General features: G+C 39.5%; 1 protein-coding gene across 1 annotated transcript in view; it reads left to right on the top strand.

Moving 5' to 3' along the window:
* Window positions 1–15,269, top strand: part of PTPN14 (protein tyrosine phosphatase non-receptor type 14) — a 186,439-nt gene that overhangs the window by 31,879 nt on the left and 139,291 nt on the right. The gene's annotated exons all lie outside the window — the stretch shown is intronic.

The following is a 15,269-nucleotide window of genomic DNA, read 5'->3' as shown; positions in this document are numbered from 1 at the left end:
ATTACTCTTAATATTTTTGTTTTAAAAAGCTGTAAATCCTTCACCACTGGCTCTCTTATAAGAAGAAGAGGAACTTTAAAATAAATGCTTTGGAAGAAAAAATGAAGGGAAGAGGGGGATGCATTAAAGTTGTGGATTGTCAAGTTGTGGTTTACTTAGCTTTTGGTGGTTGTGATCTGCAGAATGAAACATTTTGGAAAACAAGATGGAAAGGAATAGGGTTGATGGTGAGGAAATGGTCCATGAGAAGATCCTGCCCCTACAGAGGTCTGCAGATAACAGTTGGAGAACCACTGCATTAAAGTATGAAAATGTGTACATTGTTCGAATATAGGAAAAAGAATTACAATTCAATCCCAATTTTACTCCCCCACCATGACTTTTTTTTTTAAAGTAGACAGTTCTATGCTACAGTAAATCAAAACCAAGACAGTAATTGTCAACAGTTCAAAGTATATCCACACATTTTTATATTTGGTGGTTTTTGTTTCCACTGAGCTGTACATACTCTGTCACTTGCTTATGACTAACCAATAGCTTTTTACTTCTTGTGGACAGGAAAGCTGTGTTTAATGCTTTGTAAAATGGCCATTGGTTCCTCATTTTTATCTCTATTCAGCATAAATTATTCCAGCAAGGCCACAGAACACTTTTGGCCAAGATCTGCAGGTGACCCTCATGGATAACTGTTTGGGGATAAAGGTTTAATCTTAATGCTTGTCTTCCCTCTTCTTGAAGAACACTAATCCTGAATGACAGGAGCCCACAGTTTTCCCTCTGTGGCTGACGAACTGATTTGTTTTCTTTTTTTAAATTAACCAACTCCTGAGCTGAAGTCATATAATCATATTCTCTTACATATCAGCATGGAAATTCAGCATAGACTGCCATTTGAATATTTCTGGAGGGGAATTCAGATCATAATTATCAAATTAGATGCACATTCTGGTTCTTTGGCATGACTTCACTCCTGCCCATCTGTTAGATTGGCATTGTGCCCACTCACAAAGTAGCCTACTAGTTTCAGCACAGCAGAGGATCCAACCAAAGATGGGTTAAGAGGGGCAGCCTGCAGAACGCTTCATGTTCAATCTCTCTTGCCAGAAGAATCTCTCCTCCTGTTTGCAAACAATGCCAGTTTAAGACCATATGTTTCATTACAGGGGATCACATCTGTCTCGACAGATGTGGACATACAAATACAAATGACACTTGATAGGGAAAGGTAGTATAGTTGCCTAAAGCGGGCACCATTGCAAGTTTCTAAGGCCCTGTCCTTACTGTTGATTTTATTTTATTTTTGGTACTGCTATAGCTATTCCAAGACATTTCACTGATGCAACCGCCCAGTGTAGATAAACTTCACCGGTTGGTGCAAGACTATGCTTGCACCAGTACAGTGGATCTACACTTAGGCCTCGTCTACACTGGGGGAGGGGAGGATCGATCTAAGTTAAGCAACTTCAGCTATGTGAATAACGTAGCTGAAGTCGACGTACTTAGATCTATTTAACGGGGTGTCTTCACTACGGTGAGTCGACTGCTGCCGCTCCCCCGTCGACTCTGCCTGCGCTACTCACTGAGCTGGTGTACCGGAGTTGACGGGAGAGTGCTCGGGGATCGATTTATCGCGTCTAGACTAGACGAGATAAATCGATCCCCGCTGGATCAATCGCTGCCCGCCGATCTGGACGGTAGTGAAGACATACCCTTAGGATTTGCATAAGTGTAACTACATCAATGTGGTTATTTCAGTGCAAATTTTTGTTAGTCTAGGCAGGTCCTTAGTTCGACATCCCCTTGGTGGGCTCCTTTTTTGAAGACTGAGCTGCCAAAAGTGAGATGCAGCACACACTTTTGTTGGTATCGGGCATGGGGAGGGTCCAATGCATTTTCTGGCATATCCCCTTGAGGAGTTGAACCACCAAATAAGTGGTCTACCAGAATGCCCTTTGAAGAACTCAGTACTAATAGTATCTTTCCCGATATTAGTAGGACATAAAAACCTTTTTCATGCTTCAAGAGGATGTAATGTCTCCTCTGGTGCACTACAACCTGTAGGAAGGAACTATTGCCTACCTTGCCAGTTTATGCTGGCTTTTCAGATGAGGCCAAGTTTTGGTCCATAGCAAAGTCATTATTTTTCCTATCGGCCTGTACTATTTGGAGGTTCACAATAACTTGAATTGCAGTTTTCATGTTGGAGTTTACTGAAGCAAGTCAGGACTTTAAAGGAACCCTACCAACTTAAAACCTAGTCAGTTTTTAAAATGAGCCAAAAGTAGTTTCAGGGACTGAGGGCCGGTCTTCACTACCCGCCCGGATCGGCGGTAGAAAATCGATCTCTCGGGGATCGATTTATCGCGTCTTGTCGGGATGCGATAATCGATCCCCGAATCGACGCGCGTACTCCACCAGCCCAGGTAAGCGCCGTCGACGGGGGAGCCGCGGCGGTCGATTTGCCTCCATTCTCACAGCGGGGTAAGTCGGATCAGATACGTCGAATTCAGCTACACTATTTTCGTGTAGCTGAATTTGCGTATCTGAAATCGTCCGTCCCCCCGCCCCCGTAGTGTAGACGTAGCCTAAGCTTGCCCTTGAATCCTCCTGCCAAATACTGTATTTTGGTTTTCCCGTCACACTCCCCTATTTTAAAAATGTTTCTCCCTTGTTGCTGTGTTAAAAGCACACATGACCAACAAGGGAAACTGCATGACTGTATAGACAGAGCCAGTCCTAAATAGGTGTCAGACTTGTGGCTGCACATGGCGCCTTTTAGGCCTGTCACATGGAATAGCAATGGCATATACAACCTCATCAGAAGAAGTAAGAAGGGACCAGAACCTCCTAAGAGGAGTCCATGGTGAAGAACAAAAGGAAGAGGGAGGCCATAGGATCCCCAGTCACCAGCAGCTGCCCAAAGGAGGGGAAGGAAGACAGGAGCTTTCCAGCAAAAGGAGCTTGAGCTGGCCACTGCTGCTATTGCCAGGAATCTTTAGAGCTGGTAGCCTCAGGTGCCTGGGGTGTTTCTGCATTAGCTGCTCAGAAGCTGGAGGTTCAAGGAGCTATAGAGAGAAGCCTCACCAGATGCCACTATATGGAATAGGCGATGGGCAGGTAAGCTGTATCGAGCCCTCCTCTGTGGGTGGAATGGGGTTTGGGCATGGGGTTTGTTTGAAAGCCTGCTTCTCTGTGTGGTGGTACACATTCAACAATTTGTGGGGTGAACATGGGAGAGTCCATTATTGGATCTGTCCTTAGGAAGGAAGTGGTACCTCTCAAGCAGTTCTCTGATTTCCTCTGAAAATTGGAAGGACGGGGGAAACAGTGAAATTGACTATAGACAAGGCTGTCAAATGACAAAGTAAACGGGGAAAAAAATCTTTTCTCTGATCTCTTTCAAGTATAGTCACCTTTGTTGTTAACTGTAACAAGGGTATGTAAAATATTTTCAGACAGAAGTGTGATTTGTCAGGCTGACAGTGTCCCTTTAATTCTCGTGTTTCACAATAGACTGAATTTCTCTTTCAGTTCAAAACATATTTTATTGGATATTTTCATGTAATTGTAAAATTTTACTCTGAATAAATAAATGCTATTGTAGATTTGGAAAACAAATGATATAATTTATTGCATAGCATTTTAAGATATTTGAAATATGTAGCTGTGCTTGGAGACTAATATATTTTAACACTTGACAAGTGGAAAATATACCTTTCCTGAAAAGATAGTCATTAATTTATCTATTGAAAAAAGATAAGTTCCCCTTCCAAGCATGTATTACATTTTCTCTCATCCCTTTTTAAGGGGATCAATATCTGGTGTCCCCTGTACTGGGAACTGTTTTCAACATTTTGTCCAATTTGTGTTTTTGGATAATATTTAATATATTTAATTACACGTTCAAGTCTAAAGTGGGATTTTTGTTGATGCGGGAGTCAGCCTCCTTCCTCCAGCAAATTGTCCTTTCAGACGTTCCCTTGTACAGGCAAAATTTAAAACGCTTTTAGCTTCTATAAGGTGGTAATTATGGGTTGAAAGAAACAAAGTTCATTTCTCAGATTTAACATTCAGGCTTGACAATTTTTGAAGAGTAAGTGATTTTACAAACTTGACTGATTGGGTTTTAATTTTTGAGACTTTTCTCATGGAAGCGAGATCTTCATTATTCAGTGATTTGAGCCCAGTGTTATACCAGGCCATTGGGGAACTGGTGAACTTATACAATGGAGGCTGATTTAGCTGAGCATAGTGAGACCTTCACTTTTTCAACAGAATGCTTTTCTGTACAATTTATTCTACTTTTATAGTAGAATAAGTTGACTGACTATAGCTTTCAGTGTGGACAAAATAATCTTCCTAACTGTAACAGAGCCCTTTTTTTTTTTTTTTTTTTTTTTTTTTTTAATGTTAGGAGGTGTTTTCTGATCATAATCCCAAGAGCACGGTTAAAGATGTAAAAGTTGCTTAGGCTGCATGTATGATGGTTATAGGATGTTGAGATTTGAGACTAATCATGGCCTGGGTTCTGTTTCTGAAAGTCACTAACTTGCTGTGTGATGTTGGGCAACTCATTTGAACTTTCTGTGTGGGTCTCAGTTTTGCCATTTATATTGTGGGATTAATACTGCTTACCCACATTTTGTAAAGCACTTTAAGATCTTGGTATGAAAGGTACTAAGTTGTTGTTTCTTCTGAAATTACATTCCGTGCCTGTTTTTCTTTAAAAGCATTCCAACTTATCCAAATAGAGACACTTTCCTACTTTATTTTGAAACTGCCTTAGTTGCTGCAAACTGAGGAAGTATTTGGACTGTCTATTCTAAACTACCTGTACTGACATTTCATCTAAACTATGCATACCACATCATGTACCAGTATTCATTTTGTTACAGTGCTAATCTGCTAAGAATGTGGATGCTGGTTGGAAAATCAACATGGCCATATTAAACCATCGATTTTAGAGGACTACAAGTACAATATATTCTGGCACATATAATATCAGTTGTATGTATTTTACAGAGATTATTATTTTTATTGTTGTTGAAATGGGACATTGGGGACAGTCTTGTAATTCATTATCAAGTGTTGTATTTGGCCTGTAAAAGTAGTGGTTCAGTCTAAATATATATATAGATAGATAGATAGATAGATATACATACACGCATTGTTGCCATTAAGTGATTTTTTTCCTCTAGTTCCAGGATAGCTGCTTCAAATTGTTGTACGGGCAGAGTAGGGAGTAGGAGAGGTGAGGATTCTGGTAAGTCTGTGTACTGTGTTAATGATGACATTGCTATACATTATAGACTAATGTCAATGGGAGTTAGCTTATTACATGAAAAAATATTACTGTAACTTCTCTGTTTTTCTGAGCAGCTAGTCTACCTTATTGATTTCTTCAGAAGACAGCAAATTACTTACCCCACTCAATATCTTGATTTGTTGCTCTTACTTAGTTTTGTGCATTACTAGTCTTTGTTGTTGGTGTTTTGTTTGTTTTTGAATATTTTTGCAGCAAAGGGTCAGTGACATGGAGTTTTCTGGGCATTTTAGCTTGATTGGCCTTCCCTTTCCAGTAATAGAAACCCCATGGAGCCAGTCATTTGAGAGACCAGTTAAGGTGGAGTAAAGGATTATTGTCAGTTTATATTCTGCTTTAACCCTGAGGCCTCCTTCCCTCGCTCTTCACTTCATATAGGTATCATCAGCACACCCTTCTGTTGCTATTAAAGGTATATTCACTGTGGTGAAAACTGAGCTAGCCTATGCCACTCTGTCAGTGCTGGGGGGTAGGAATCCCAAATTAACTCCAGAACACAGGTATCCAGGTGAGCTAAGTTAGTAGGCTAACTTGTGGCTAAGCATCAGTAATTTAAATAATTCTGAATGAACTCAATGATTGGTGACTACCAGCCTGGTTGCTTTGTGAAAGTACAATGCTCCATCAGGCACCTACAGCGCATATCCCATCAGTCGCTCTTGGTGCATTTAGATATTGGGAACATTCTTGGGTATTCCATTTCTAATAACGATGATTTGATTGAGTCAGTAATTTGACTGCTGATCTACAGTGCTTAATCACTTACTCTGAAAGGATCATTTGCCCAACCCTCTTTGCTGGAAAATAAGTGCAGCAATGACAACCTGTCTAGAAGGAAAGAATGGGGCAACATTGCGACACCATCTGGACCTGCTTGCAGATCAAAACAATCTCATCTGATACCAGGGAGTACTGAAGGAGATTCTGACAGGTGGGGGATGCTGGGACTCACTAAACAGGTGGTATATGATTGCTGAATGTATTGGATACCTGTGGAAAGCAATTAGTTGTAAGAGCAAGTTACTTTTTCTTTCTTTTGGAACTTGTTACAGTTTAAAAGAAAGGAGTGCAACAAATTGCTTAAAATAACTGGCATCACTGAATTCACCAGAAAAATGAAGATGGCACCTGCTTTGCCATGACTGATGGGTGAAGAATTGCCAAGAGGAAGATCTGTGTGAAAAGAGGATTGTCAAATGATATACACATTTAATTTCTTCCCCCCGAATTATTTTCTTTTATGAGACAAAACCTCTAATGACTCAGTTACATATGAAAAGATATGGTCTGCTCATGACTGTTGAAAGTGATTAGAAAGAGACAAGGTAGGTGAGGCAATATCTTTTATTGGACCAACATCTGTTGGTGGAAGGTACAAGCTTTCGAGCTACACACAAAGAAGATGAGCTCTGTATAGCTTGGTATCTTGTACCTTCCACCAAAATAATTTGGTTTAAATATATATTTATATATTACCTGGGACCAACACATCTACAACAACACTGCAATCAAAATGACTATGGCACTGAGTCTGAGGATTAACCCTACCAGGCTACTATAGACACCTACAGACTCTACCTTACTGTGATCATTTGTTTCCGATGTTGGAAGGGGAGGAGGGAAAAAATGTCAGTAGCCAGAGGGTTAACTGAGCAACATGCCAGATTTAACACTTTATCTCTGGTGAGTCATCTGCTAAGAATGAGAAGGGGGTGGCTAACTGATTACTATAGTTACTGATTCACTAAAACCAATTGGGGAATCTCAAGTAGGAACAGAGAGATTATTTTACCTCTATCTGGCACTGGTGTGACCAGTGCTGGGATACTCTGTCCAGTTCTGGTGTTCACACTTAAGGAACACCAGAACTGGACAGAGTATCCCTTGGGAGGCAGGCCAGTCCTCGCCCACAGACAACCCGCCAACCTTAAGCATTTTCTCACCAGCAACCACGCACCGCACCATAACAACTCTAACTCAGGAACCAACCCATGCAACAAACCTCGATGCCAACTCTGCCCACATATCTACACCAGCAGCACTATCACAGGACCTAACCAGATCAGCTACAACATCACCGGCTCATTCACCTGCACGTCCACCAATGTTATATATGCCATCATGTGCCAACAATGCCCCTCTGCTATGTACATTGGCCAAACTGGACAGTCACTACGCAAGAGGATAAATGGACACAAGTCAGATATCAGGAATGGCAATATACAAAAACCTGTAGGAGAACACTTTAACCTCCCTGGCCACACAATAGCAGATGTTAAGGTAGCCATCCTACAGCAAAAAAACTTCAGGACCAGACTCCAAAGAGAAACTGCTGAGCTCCAGTTCATTTGCAAATTTGACACCATCAGATAAGGATTAAACAAAGACTGTGAATGGCTATCCAACTACAGAAGCAGTTTCTCCTCCCTTTGTGTTCACACCTCTACTGCTAGCAGAGCACCTCACCCTCCCTGATTGAACTAACCTCGTTATCTCCACACTGATTTATACCTGCCTCTGGAGATTTCCATTACTTGCATCTGAAGAAGTGAGGTTTTTACCCACGAAAGCTTATGCTCCCAATACTTCTGTTAGTCTTAAAGGTGCCACAGGACCCTCTGTTGCTTTCTACACTTAAGGAAGGATGTTGAAAAATTGGAGAGGATTCAGAGAAGAGCCACGAGAATGATTTAAAGGATTAGAAAACTTCCCTTAAATGGATAGACTCAAGGATCAAAATCTGCTTCACTTAACAAACAGAAGATTAAAGGGTGATTTATCACAGTCTATAGCAGTGGTTCTCAAACGCTTGTATTGGTGACCCTTTTCACATAGTAAGCCTCTGAGTGCTACCCCCCCCCTTATAAATTAAAAACACATTTTAAAAATATTTAATACAGTACTGTTATAAATGCTGGAGGTGAAGTGGGGTTTGGGAGTGGAGCCTGACAGCTCGTGACCCCCACATAATAATCTCATGACCCCCTAAGGGGTCACGACTGCCAGTTTGAGAACCCCTGGTCTATAGGTACCTATGTGGGGAACATATATTTAATAATGGACTCTTCAATCTAGCCGAGAAAGGTATAACATGATCCAGTGGCTTGAAGTTGAAGCTAGATACTTTCAGACTGGAAATAAGGTGTAAATTTATACTAGTGAGAGTCATTAATAATTGGAACAACTTACCAAATATCAAGGTGGACTCTCCATCACTGGTTATTTTTAAATCAAGATTGGATGCTTTTATAAAAGCTATGCTCTAGAAATTTGGGGAGGGAGGGAAGAGTTCTATGGCCTATACTATAAAGGAGGACAGACTAGATGATTACAGTGATTCTTTCTGGCCATGGAATACATGGATCGAGAATTTGCAATACCTAACTCTTGCAGGCTGTAAATAATTTTAAATCTTAAATGCCTATCACTTACAAACATTAGCACTAAACAGGCTGTGTTACAGTTATAAAGTATAATTAATCATTAATATTTGCTCACCTGTTGAACAACAATGTTTGTTGCTTGCAAATCTTTCCTGCTTTTACATTATCTTGTTAAGGTTTTTTTGTTTTTCCCCTACACTTTCAAACTAGTGTAGCTCTAAGTGAGTCAAAATTGCCAAACCTGGATGCCTAAAGTTAGGTCCCTAAATCCATATTTAGTATCTAAATAAGAGGCCTGATACTCAGAAGTTCTCAGCACCTTTGAAAGTAAGGAGACTTTTATTTATTTAATATGCATCATCCAGTTTAAAACTTCAGACCAACCTGCAAACATCAAAATTTGGTTTTGTGGCCCATGACAAAATGTAAGGTGGTTAGACATATTCAACGAGTTAAGGTATACGCTAATACCAATTAACCAAACTTACTGACACATCTTTTCCTTGCTATAAAAGTGTCCTCTTTTCATACTAATACTAAGTTTCCATGCTTTTAGCAGCAAGAAATATGTATGTAGTTTAGCACATCATATCGGATGGTATTTTCTCTATCAACTGCAATGTGCAAAATCTTGTTATAAATCTTCAGAATGTATTTTTGATCAAGGTGAATGTGGAGAATTCTGATTTTTTGTCTTAAATCCCTCCCCCAAATCCACTAAAAGACATGCAAACTTTGTAAATAAAAATGTTTGTATGCCTATATGCCGTATGATTAGAAAAATCAGACCCTGAGGCGAATTGAATGATTCAAGAGATTAGTTATTCAACACAGAATTTTGAACCAGTGCTGCAGAAGTGCAAATTAAGACTAGATTAGTAGTTAACAAAAGCATTGCTTGGTGGTGGTTCAATGGCCCATTCCTATTCCTAGTAATTTTGTGAACACTTTATCATCATAGTTGACACTCTTGTTGGCAGTTTCATCAGACAGGTCAGGCTCTGAATGTATATAATAACTGATGAAAGATGGATCTAACCTTCCCTTGCTATCCTAAGTGCAAAAACCCTTTTCTGTGCTTTGGTGGCTGTGACATTATCCTTTCTGTCCTTCCTTCATCCCCTCTGTTCCCTCCAATATCTCAAGTGCTAATAATGCTTTAACTCTTTCTTGTACTGCACCAAGCAGTTTGGTTTAATACATTTAGAAGTGAAAATTACATTCTTATTTTAAAAATATTGTGTTTGGGAGAGTATACTGATTTTTTTTCTCTCTCTCTCATGATTTACAGAGCAAGTATCTGTGTACTTCCTGGTGTATTGGAATTGACATTGGTTTAAAGGGAACATAGGGGTGCACATCAATTTTGAATACCTTCAGCTACTATTGTTTGCATTGTTGATATCTGGGTCTCAACTGTAAACTTCGTAAACAAAAATACTTCTAAACTATTTATTAATTTCTGGACATTATTCTCTGTGTCTTGAGCTACAATCCCTAAAGCAACTTTTCATCGCTCAGGGGGGAGGGATAGCTCAGTGGTTTGAACATTGGCTTGCGAAGCCCAGGGTTGTGAGTTCAATCCTTGAGGGGGCCTTTTAGGGATCTGGGGCAAAAATCTGTCTGGGGATTGGTCCTGCTTTGAGCAGGGGGTTGGACTAGATGACCTCCTGAGGTCCCTTCCAACCCTGATATTCTATGATTTGATTAGAAAAAGAAAAAAAGCTCTCTCCCCAACACAAGAGACAGAGTCCAGGTACTATGGGGACTATGACGGTGAGTTACCAACATCAGTCAAACAGGGTTATGTTCTGCACTGAACAATCCCATTGCACTTGTCTCAGTGGGAATGCGTAAGGTGGAAGTCGAAGCAGCTTTGGCTTTGGCTTAGTGTCTCTGGAACCAGCTAAATGGAGAAATGCTATATGAATAGAAAACTGAAGAGAGGATAAATTTTGGGGGGGAATACATTATCCAGACTAAAATTGTTTTGCATTCCAAAGCTTAATTTTCTCATATTTGCTTTTGAGAGAGAGCAGAATGACACATCCCAGTCAATTACAATTTTTAATAATCCATAGAAAATTCTTGTAGGTAACGAATCATTTCAAAACAGTTTGTGGGCCTAATCCTGCTACTGTTTGCTCATGTGAGCAAAGGGCTGGAGGACTGGGGCACTAAGCAGTTTCTAAAGTTAGGCTCCTAAATTCATATTTAGTTACCTGAATAAGTGCTCTGATTTTCAAAAGTGCTGAGCACTCAACACCACCCACAAACTGTTGTGCGTGTGTGTATGTGTACCACTTTTGAGAATCAGGCTACTTCCTTAGGCATTTAAATATGGTATTAGGAGCCTAAATATGGATTTAGGAGCACAACACAACCTGAAGGTACCTCTGAATTATAGTGTGTGTTCATAATTGAAACTGGCCCAGTGCCTGAACTGCTCACAAGGCACACTATAATGCTATTCAAAGCACCTCTGAGAATCCATATATGCCAGTGATGAATGCTGGGAGCTCCTGAAGGAGCTCGACAACTTTCTAGGCTAATTAAAGTTCATTTCCTCACCCCTTCGTTCTGGCATCAGTTTTCCAACATGGATATTACATTTATAAAACCGTTTCCTAGTCTGACTTTCTACTCCAGAGCCTCTTTGCATACTGTGGTCCTGCATTTCCTGTTGTTTTTTTTTAAAAATTGGCTTAAGTGTTTTAGTAAAAGCCCAGAGACTTACTATTTTGGACATTATCTGAAGCAGTGTTCATGGCAATGGTATTTTGGATACAAAAAGTTCTGTGACAATACACATAGCAAAGTTTTGTGCTGGATTCACTAGTAATTAGTCACTCCCAGATTGTGGTATAAATCTAAAATTTTACTCCTCTCTTAGAATACTTATATATGGTTTATCAAAACTATGAAATTGGTTAGGATATGGAATTCTGCAGTGACTAATAATGAATCCTGCATACTACTACTATAGTTTATGTATTTTGTAAACATTTTTGTAATTTTTGGAAGAAGTTACACAAGTATTAGTTCTAATATTCTGAACACTTACTGCACAGGGCTTTTAGTAAATGAACAATGTAGGCTTGCATTTTTTAAACAAGCATAGATTGAAATGGATTCCAGGCTGTAAAAGCAACCACAAGCAAGCCAACTGGTGTGTGTGTGGTGGGGGGGTGGGGTTATATATTATTTCCCCTCCGGTATTAACATCATACCTTGCAGTACTACTTAATTTGATTGAAAGAGAGAGAACCTTGCATGCAGAAGAATAAAAACACTTGGACTGTAATCTCTTAATCTCCATAAAATGTTTGAATGTTTAGTTTTGATAACATATGAAACAAATCTGGTGGTCCGTAACATTTCTGAAGTGCATTCCCTTTTTGGAAAGAGAAGAAAAACTAAGCAGACATAAAACAACACATGATAGGTGGGTTGATGTTGGTAAGAGTTAGCCCTCAAGCATGAAGGAATTCCATGGCTGTAACTCTGTCTTTTAATAATTGAGTTGAAAGGCATTGTGGTGGCTTGAGATGATGATGATGATGATGATGATGATGATGATGATCTGCTTTGTATATAGCAACTTTCCTCCAGAAGTATCCCCAGTCACTTTGTAAACTTTTATAGGGTACTATCTGTACTACAGAAAAGACAATGCAAGGAAGCGGTTTATAAAAACAAAGGTTTTTTTTAAACTGGCATGGCTTTATCTGTAAGTATGGACAAGGCATCATATGCTTTTCAGAAACTATTATCAAGAATAGATACTAGTCTTGGCTCAAAATGAGGCACTTGGAGTGAAAGGTTCACACAATAGTTGTGGATGCAGCAGTTTCCTCAGTTAAAACACTGATATCATTGAGGTAGAAAGAATGCATTTGCCCAAAGTAGAGAGAGAAGAACTTGAGCTTTGGTGTAGGTGTTTTCTATTTCATTAATTGTTTATAGTAACTTACAGGAGCTCAGCTTCCACAGTGATTTGGGCTATCTAAGAACATAATTTCAAATAAAGAAATATTCCTCAGCCAGAATAACCTACATAAAGGAGTGGAAACTGTAGGGAACTCCATGAGTTGAAACACTCTTCCAAAGGGGATATGGAGTTGATTTCGGGCTCTTATGCAGAGGGGTGAAGAGCACAGGATGCTAATGAGACAGAGCTCCCTTTCCTCTTGCCTTCCATTGGTAGCCACTGAGGAGAGTATTGGGCCCAAAATTTGTGCCAAATAGATGTTTGATATTCAATAGTGGTGCAAGTGTTTGCAGCTCCATTGAAATGACCTGCTTGCACCAGGGCTGAATATAAACCATTGGGGTTGGAAGTACTTACTTTCTCCTGGATGCTGCCATCAGACCTTTGTATTTTTGTTTTTGTAAATATTTCATACAAAAACTGAATACCCAACTGAGAAATATCAAGTATATCTTTAAACAAAGGCATGGAATAAATGGTTTGGAGACTTCCCTCGCTCTTCTGGTGAACATTTGTCCATTGTACTAAAACAGTTGTAGTCAGTTTCTTTCTTGCCTACATTGACCCATACTGAGTGTTTTTAAAAATGGATCCAACATAAAATTGTATTCTGTGCATGAAGAACACCTGCCCCAGGGAACAAAGGAGCTCCTATGACCTAATCAGAATAACAAACACATGCAAAGACATTGCTGACTAATGGTTAGATTGGGCAGGAACTAAGACTGAAGAGTCACTTACACCTCTGTGCTAAAAACAAACAAATCCTCAAACAGTTTAAAGAAATGTCATAATCTTTGACCAGATCTTCAGTCATTTTCATAGACCGGGAGAAATGTCACCAGAGGAGTTATAGGTATCATTTGGATGCAGAGATCACACAAAAGGAATACACAAGTACTATCAAAGTCCCTGATTAGATTCCTTGGGACTCGTCAACCTCAGTGCACTGACTTAACTTTCTCAGGGACACATTTTTGCCTGCAGGCAGCAATAAACCATCAGAAATATAACAGGATACCCTGCCATGACAAAAAGAAGATCTTAGGGCTCCACATGTCCAAAGGCTATGGCTGGCTGATACAGGGTCAGTTATATCACCAAGTAGAAGTTGCAGTTCTAGAGTGAATTTAACGTTTTTGGTTTTAAAAAGAAAAGAAAAAAAGCTATCTGGTCTCTTACACACTAACAACTGCTCATCCAAGATAAGAAATAGCAGCAGCCAGAGGTTTAGATTTATTGCTACAGTCAATTTCCTGTTTTTTAATAGGATATGATTTCTCCACTTTCTAAACTACTGAGTTGTATCAAAAAGACCAGATCACATTTCAGATTACAATGTCTGTCAGTGCTTGAACATATGCTTATGACCTGGGTCCTAGCTCTCTAGGTTTGGCATTATAGCTTTTATTCACTGACCTTTTACCCTTTGACTACAAGGATTTGGGGTCTTTGTGTAATGTGTGTTCAGTCAGTACTGTTCCTCTTTTATTGGCCCAGAGTCTCCTGATTTGCAAGGTCCATATAGGATTTAGGCATCCCAAGGAAAAGCTTTGTGCCTAAGGACAGCTCTGCTTATGATGATTAAACACCTAATTTAAAGCTTTTTTGCATTTTTAATGAAATTAAGTGAAATTCGTTATTGTTCAGCAGCTAGTTCTACAGCCCAGTAAGATCACAATAGTATTGTAAACTTTTTAAGACTACTCCAATTCTTAAAATTATTTTTTGTTAATAAAAAATACAAAATTCCAGGGTTTCCATAGGTCTTTTGGTTTTTGTTTAGCATCAGGCCAATTTTTAATTGCGCCATCATTAATGGGTAATCCAAGTTTAAAATTTGATGTTTAATAATGCATTTTATTAACATTGTTAAGATTGTCAGATTGCTCAGTTGGCTGAACATTCATAACGTAATTAAGAAAACATACATCTCATGCAATGGGACAGTTCCAATAGGACATTTCTATTGCATTTGCTCTGTAAGGGCAGGGAATAAAAGTAGCACTGCTCTGAGATCTGGGACTTGCTGTATTCATTCCTGGACCAGTGCCAAAAAGAGGACTGTTAAACCAGAGGATCAAATGCTCCTGTGGTCCAACAGTTTGCAAGCATCAGGGTCCGACATGCATATTTGATTCATTTGGGAAGCTAACCTCAGCTTTTCAGTGAGAGGAATTATTTGTTTATGGCCATGGAAAGTCTTGATAAGTGGGATCTTTTAAGATCATGGTGATCTGATTACTATTTTGCTTTTTCCCATTTCGCTTTGTGTTGAATGTTGCAAAAAATTAAAAACTAGTGTTGAAGATCTGGAATCACTGATATGAACTAATCTGAAATGGTTGAAATTTATGAGCTGTTAAGAATCATGTGATAATTGAAGTGTAGGATGGGAAGCAACATCAGAATGATAATGCTTTTAAAAGTCCATATGACTTTGCAGGATAAGAGATGGTTTGGCTCACTAGTGCAAAAGCTTTCAGGAGCAGTAAACTTTTCCTGCTGATCAGGGCCGGCTCTGGCTTTTTGGCCGCCCCAAGCAAAAAAAAAAGCAAAACGGGGCGGCCAG

The sequence above is a fragment of the Terrapene carolina genome, unplaced genomic scaffold (genome assembly GCF_002925995.2).
Source record: "Terrapene carolina triunguis isolate 2854851 unplaced genomic scaffold, T_m_triunguis-2.0 Scaffold262, whole genome shotgun sequence".
NCBI lineage: Eukaryota > Metazoa > Chordata > Testudines > Emydidae > Terrapene > Terrapene triunguis.
The sequence above is the reverse complement of the archived record's forward strand: the minus strand, read 5'-3'. Positions and strand labels throughout refer to the sequence as shown.